Below are 7,223 nucleotides of genomic sequence, written 5' to 3'. Positions count from 1 at the left end.
TTTACATGTGCAGTCCTCCACTAGGTGGACATGCCTTCTCTTTTGCCTGAAGTGAAGGAGGGAGATGGCCTTGCCCCGTCCCGCCCTTTGCTAGACCGCTGCCTCTTCAATCATCCGTTCCACCACAGTTGTCTGCGGCGATGGTTGGTTTTTGAATATCCTTGCGTTGCGTTCGTTCCATATCGACCACCGAACCAGCTGTACGAGTGCGCTCCATGGCTTCTTTGCTGATGCCGTGATGATGCCATTGGACTGTTCGATCAAAAGCACCAGGGAAGTTATGGTGGTGGAGGGAGCGAGGCCCGGATGAAGGTTGCAGCGAGCAATGATGTCGTGCCAAATTCGGATGAAGACGGGACAGGAAGCTAGCAGGTGCACGACATCCTCCATTGGCCCATTGCATAGAGAGCAAGACGGATTGTGAGGCCAGCCTTTCCTCGCAAGGACATCGGCCGTGTTGCAGCATCCAAGCAGAGCCAACCATGCAAAAAGCTTGCATTTGCCCGGTGCGTCAGATTTCCGTAGGAACGCAGCCCACGATGGCCGAGTGCAGCCCTCAAACTGAATTTTGTAAGCCGATCTCGCCGTGTACACGCCGTTTGCTGTCCATTTCCACTGAACTCGATCAGGCTCTTGTGTTAACTGTATATTTTGTATTTCCTCCCACAGTTTCAGGAACTCCCTCGTCGCCTGTGCAGAGAGGTTGGCTTTGAGGTGTCGGATCCATCTGTTGTTCTCCAAGGCTTGTGCAACGGTGAGGTTTTTCCTAGTGCAACGCTGAAACAGCGCCGGGAAGGCGTCCTGGATGTTGATGCCCTTAAACCACGGCTCCTTCCAAAAGAGAATGCGGTCACCCTTGCCCAACTGGAAGTCAACAGATGCGTTGAACAGGGATCTGACCGTATGGTCGATAGGCAAATCCAGCCCCTGCCATGCCTTGTTGCCGTCGTTCCATGAGAGCCACAGCCACCTCATCCGTAGGGCGCGACTTTGGGCTGTCAGGTTGATGATGCCGAGCCCTCCGAAATCCTTTGGCCGACAAACAGTACCCGAGTTGACCAGGCATTTTCCTCCGGCCGCCACGTCACTGCCCTCCCAGAGGAATCCACGACGAACCTTGTCGATCAGCTTAGCCAGCCAAGCAGGTAATATCAAGGCTACCATTTGGAAGATCGGCACCGCTGAGAGCACGGTCCTTACCAGATCCAGCCGTCCATCAAGGGAAAGAAAGGCAAGCTTCATGCCCTTCATCCTTGCAATGAGCTTGTCGCAGATCGGTTGTAGGTCATTCTTCTTCAGTTTCTTGTCCGTCAGTGGCATGCCCAGATAGGTGCAAGGAAATTCATTGATGGGGCAGCCCAAGTCTTGAAGAAGTTCTTGGAGGTCGATCCCGTTGCAGCAGATAGTGGAGACCGAAGATTTTGCAAAATTAGTGTGCAGGCCCGTAGCTTCTCCGAACAGCTTGAGAATTTGTGTCAGTGCAAGTACCTCCTTGTGGCATGGGTTGATGAACAAGATTGCGTCGTCTGCATACAGAGAAGTCCTGAAGGGCAGTTTGTGGTTGCCGATCGGTCCCAAAATTCTGGCCCTCACCGCCTTGTCGATGAGCATAGCAAGGCAGTCCATGACCAGCACGAACAGGAGCGGTGACAACGGGTCTTCCTGCCTTAGCCCCTTCACCAGGTTGATCGGGTCCGATAGATCACCATTGACAAGGATCCTTGTCGAAGAGGAGCTGAGAAGTGCTGACAGACAGTTGGTGAATCCTCTCCCAAACCCTCTTGCAACAAGCAGCTCCAGCAGGAACTCCCATGAAACAGTATCAAAGGCGCGTTGAATGTCGAGTTTGATCATTAGCGCCGGCGAGTTGGCACGCCGGAGGGCTTTGGCCAGGCCGCTGACGTAACAGAAATTGTCATGGATGGTGCGCCCTTTGATAAACGCGTTTTGGCAGGGGCCGATGAGCTCATTCATCCGGCGTTGCAGCCTCGTGGCCATAATCTTGCTGATCAACTTGGCGAAGCTACAGACAAGACTGATCGGCCTGAAGTCTTTTGTGGTCAGAGCCTCTGCATTCTTTGGGAGGAGAATCATAGTAGCCTGGTTGAGCCGGTGGAGGTGTGCCGACGCGTTTGCTTGCACGGCCTGGACAGCCCTTGTCAGATCATCTTTGATTATGGGCCAACACCGCTTATAGAACAAACCGGTAAACCCATCGGGCCCCGGGGCACTGTATCCATCCAACTCCTTGATATTAGCCAGGATTTCTTCCTCCGTGATAGCCTCGTCCATCTCGGCAAGGTTCAGTCTTGTGTATCCTATCCTGGACAGATTCAGCCTCCTGGAGCGGGGCTCCTTTGATCCAAAAATTGGCTCGAAGAAGGAGTGGAACGCCTTTACTTTTGCGTCTTGGTTTGTGATGATCAGCCCGTCGACCTGTAGCTTGATGATGAAGTTCTTCCTCCGTCTGGCTGATGCTTTTGCTTTGAAGAATTTTGCGCCTGCATCTCCCTCTTTTATACCCTTCACTCTGGATTTCTCCCGCCAGATGGCTCTGTCAAGCGCTGCATATCCTAGCCGCTGCATCTTCAAGGTGGCACGGAATTGCCTCTCTGCTGCTGTTAAGGGTCTAATATCCATGACCCGGTCAAACTGCCCAGTGATCTCGCTTGTAATGGCCGCTTACAGCTTGATGCCATTGCATAATTGGCCTTGCCATCGTTTCAGAGCTTTAGCCGTGGCTGCAAGCCTTCCCGCAAATTGGCCGACCGGATCTCCTGACGTCGGCGCCCCATGCCATGCACCTTGAACCACCTCGTCGAAGCCGTCCAGTTTCACCCAGTGGTTCTGGAATCTGAAAGCTCTGTGTTGGCGGAATGCAATCTCACAGTTGAGGAGGAGAGGACAGTGGTCCGAGATGTCCGAGGACAAGGCTTGAAGCATGCAGTTGGGCCTTGTCTCCTCCCACTCTCCATTGATGAGAACTCTGTCCAGCGTCACCATCGTTGCGTTTTCTTGCTCGTTACTCCACGTATATCTACGGCCATGGAGATATAGGTCCTTTAGTTGAAGTTTGTTGATGAAGTTTCTGAAGGCAGTGATGCAGCGTCTGCTGATCCTCGGGTTGTTCTTGTCGGCTGCTCCGATGATGAGGTTGAAATCACTGATCAACGCAAGGGCCGTGCCATTGGGAATACTGCCCTGAATAGTGTCTTTGAGTTCACGAAGGAAGGCAAGCTTCTCCTCCCAGATCTGCGGACCATACACCCCAATCACACCCACTGGAGCCCCCTTGGCATCTTTCCCAACATAAGTGATTCTTAAGTGGGCAAAATGATTATTAGTTACAAATATTTTTGCATATTTAGATAAACTAGATAAATACATTTAATATTTATAATGATGTGATAATATAATGAATGCCGCCTTGTGAACCGTCGCATCAAGTCACCACGCACCTGGCCTAGAAGTGCCATATTTTAATAAAGCACGCACTTGAGTGTGTGTGCACCCACCTTCACTTCTTATATTTTCTTTTGTGTCCACAACAAATCGGGAAGGAGATGTACTTACATCCCCGAATGCACGATGATATTCCTCAGCTCACTTGGACCCTCAGTGCATATATAGCGACGTGCACCTAACTCATTATGATCATGAGATCTATTATCCTGCCTTAAAAACATTAGATCCATTTATAGCAGGATAGATGGCGATTGGTAGCTAATGTGTAATACATGATTCATCATGTATGAAAGGAACGCGACACAACGAATAATATCCCGTGCTAGGTGGCGATTGGTAGTACACATGATCGATGGCATGATCAAGTTGCCTCGTGTTGGCCGATTGAGCCCAGCATACCAGCTTGGGCTCCAACTTATCAAGCTCTATAAAACAGTGCTCCGTAGAAAAATAACTCGGGCATAAGCGGTGAAGGAGTGCATTGATCGAGCTACCACTACACCACGGTCAAAATTTAGAGGCACTTTGTTGGGGCATTTTTAAAAGTGCCTTAAAAGCTTCAAATTAGGGGCACTTTGCCAAAGTGCCCCAATAGTTATGACATTTGGCACTTTGCCAAAGTTTCCAAATAGATATGACCTTTTGTGGCACTTCGACAAAGTGCTTCAATAGCTATTAAGCTTTTTGTGGCACTTTGCCAAAGTGCCCCAATAGGTATGACTTTTTTATGGCACTTTGACAATGTGCCCCAATAGTTATGACCTTTTGTGGCACTTTGTGTCGGGGTACACAAACAGGGTTGCTTATTCCCCCTAACTTGTGCATGGACGAAGAACCTCCGCCCCAGCAGCCAAGGCTTGACAAGGAATGGCTACCCCAACATGTAATTCAAGACCCAGCCAAAGAAACCACTCATTGTGAGATCAAAGAGCGGATCAATAAGACCAAGTCAACATACAAGACGGCAGACCATCACCTTGGGAAGGCCTCCCTTGCCGGGCAGGAGAGCCCGACCAGGTCGAGATCACCCCAAGGACAAGTCCAAGATTGCCCCGGCAGGCTTGCCGGGGCCGCCAAGGGCAAGAACTCCCGCCAAGGCACCACCGCTCCACCGCCCACAACGCAAATCACTTATCAATGCGGTGTCGAGCCTCCAAATGATTAAGTGGCTTCCACTAAGCACGTGGCAGCTCGTCGGAAGACAGATTACCCTCACATGACACCCGTCCATAGGCGTGTCGAACAGATAAGCAGAAGATGATTAAGCGGCACGACAGGCTTGCCGGGCTTCACCCTCACTATGACACCTAGCAGTGAATTTAATGCACTTTGTCCTAACTGCCACAGTTAGGAATGATAGCATTGTTAGCTATCTAATCACCAGATAAAGACTGTTTTGCCACTGTGGTTACCCCTTGAGCTATAAAAGGTGGTCCAAGGCTACCTAGAAAGGGATTCAGACCCTTGCACACTTGTACGCGCGTAGCAGCTCTCCCCGAGGCCACCTGGCTGGGCTTGAGCGCTGCGTGTCCATTGTGTTCCTCCATCCAATCCACCAAGGCAGGAGTAGGGTTCTACGCCTTGCAGCGACCCGAACCTGGGTAAAAACCACCAATGTCACCATCGTCGAGCTGCTTCATGGCTTCCGCTCTTTGTGCAACGTGAACTCCCCCTTGCCGAACCACAAAGGGCTCATGGCCCAAGGCTGCCGAATAGTTGTTCACACAGCCAGCCATGGCCGTATATCGACAGATTGTTGACGTGGCCTGGGTACAAATGCATCCTGTCGGTAGAATTCCCGTAGTCCTAGGAAAACTTGTCCCTTTTCGCAGCAGAGCGATGCGGCGCCGGAGGAAATTGGCCCCCACATGCTCGACGGTTAGCCCGACAACTTTAAGATGAGCAATCCTGTCCAGCGCTGGGCGAATCATGTTGTCGGTCAGGCCCAACTTACTCCAGTCGTTGTCGTACGTGACGGATTCAGTCCACGCCGCACAAAACTCAGGGGCATCCTTGTCCTAGATCCAACACCAATCCTCCCTTCATTCCTCCCACCTGCTGCGCTGCTGGCTGGGGAGATAATCCCAATTCATCTTTGTTGCCCCGAGGAATCCAACTTATATTTTCCGAGCGGTCAGATTTGTCTTCAACCCGTGGGATGAAAAAGTGTCTGAACAAGTCCACATTGGCGGCAACTCCAACAAAATTCTCGCACAGATGGGCAAAGATTGCCATGCACGCGCATTGCATTGGGCGTTAAATCCAGTAGGTGGAATACGTACACCGTCATCATGCCACAGAAGAAATCGGAGAAGGGGGAGGTGAGGCCGCAGAGGAGGTACGCGCAGAAAAAGCGGTACGGGTCCGACGGAGTCTTGGTTCCATCCGGAAATACCACGGGCGCCCCATGTCCTTTCGGAACTTCCCTCCCCAACATATACGCGTACCTCGCGGTCAGGGTGTTGCCGTCCAAGTTTGACGAGAGGAAGACTAGGTCTTCCTGTCGCTTCCTGTCTAGCTCCTCCATCCTTTTCTTCCTCCCCTCCGCCGCTGCATCTTTTACAGTGGACGCCCACTTCCCCTTCATGGCGCCTGTCTTTCGTCCCATCTCTGGGGCTCACGGGATGAGCAGAAGATCTAGCAGAGCTTTGGAGGCGGATGTTGGCAATGGGAGCAGTTGATTGGCTTGTGGAAGAAGATGAAGGGAGAAGAGATATATACGAATGAGCAGTGCCCCCTCGCATTGCCTTTTTATTGGGAACGGGCGCAGGGGCTGGCTCTTTGGTATCTTTCCTCAGAAAGTTACCGTTTTTGCAGGCACATTACCCACTAACTGCTATTGTTCCACGACCCCATAACCTGCGGTAATTACACGAAGTGGACGTTGGATTGACTAGTCATCATAACAACCGCTACATGGGCAACATTTCTTCGACACGTGTCTGTGCCCTATTTGGGGCCTAACCCGACGTGCCCAGCGACACGTATGGCTCAGACTCGGGGGCTTTTGTCGGGGTACACAAACAGGGGTGTTTATTCCCCTTGACTTGTGCAAGAACGAAGAACCTCCGCCCCGGCAGCCAAGGCTTGACGAAGGAATGGCTACCCTAACATGTAATTCAAGACCCAACCAAAGAAACCACTCTTTGCGAGATCAAAGAGTGGATCAAGAAGACCATGTCCACATACAAGACGGCAGAGCATCACCTTGGGAAGGCCTCCCTTGCCAGGCAGGAGGCCGGCCAGGTCGAGACCACCCCAAGGACAAGTCCAAGATTGCCCCGGCAGGCCGCCAAGGGCAAGAAATCCCGCCAAGGCACCACCGCTCCACCGCATGATACGTCTCCAACGTATCTATAATTTTTTTATTGTTCCATGCTATTATATTATCTATTTTGGATGTTTAATGGGCTTTAATATGCACTTTTATATTATTTTTGGGACTAACCTACTAACCGGAGGCCCAGTGCAAATTGCTGTTTTTTTTTCTTATTTTAGTGTTTCACAGAAAAGGAATATCAAACGGAGTCCAAACGGAATTAAACCTTCGGGAACGTGATTGGAACAAAGGCAATCCAGGAGACTTGGAGTGGGCGTCAAGGAAGCAACGAGGCGGCCACGAGGTAGGGAGGCGTGCCCAGGGGGGTAGGCGCGCCCCCACCCTCGTGGGCCCCTCGTAGCTCCACCGACCTACTTCTTTCGCCTATATATACTCTTATACCTTGAAAACATCCAGGGAGCCACGAAACACGTTTTCC

The sequence above is a fragment of the Triticum aestivum genome, chromosome 2D (genome assembly GCF_018294505.1).
Source record: "Triticum aestivum cultivar Chinese Spring chromosome 2D, IWGSC CS RefSeq v2.1, whole genome shotgun sequence".
Classification (NCBI taxonomy): Eukaryota; Viridiplantae; Streptophyta; class Magnoliopsida; order Poales; family Poaceae; genus Triticum; species Triticum aestivum.
Note: the sequence above shows the minus strand (reverse complement) of the source record.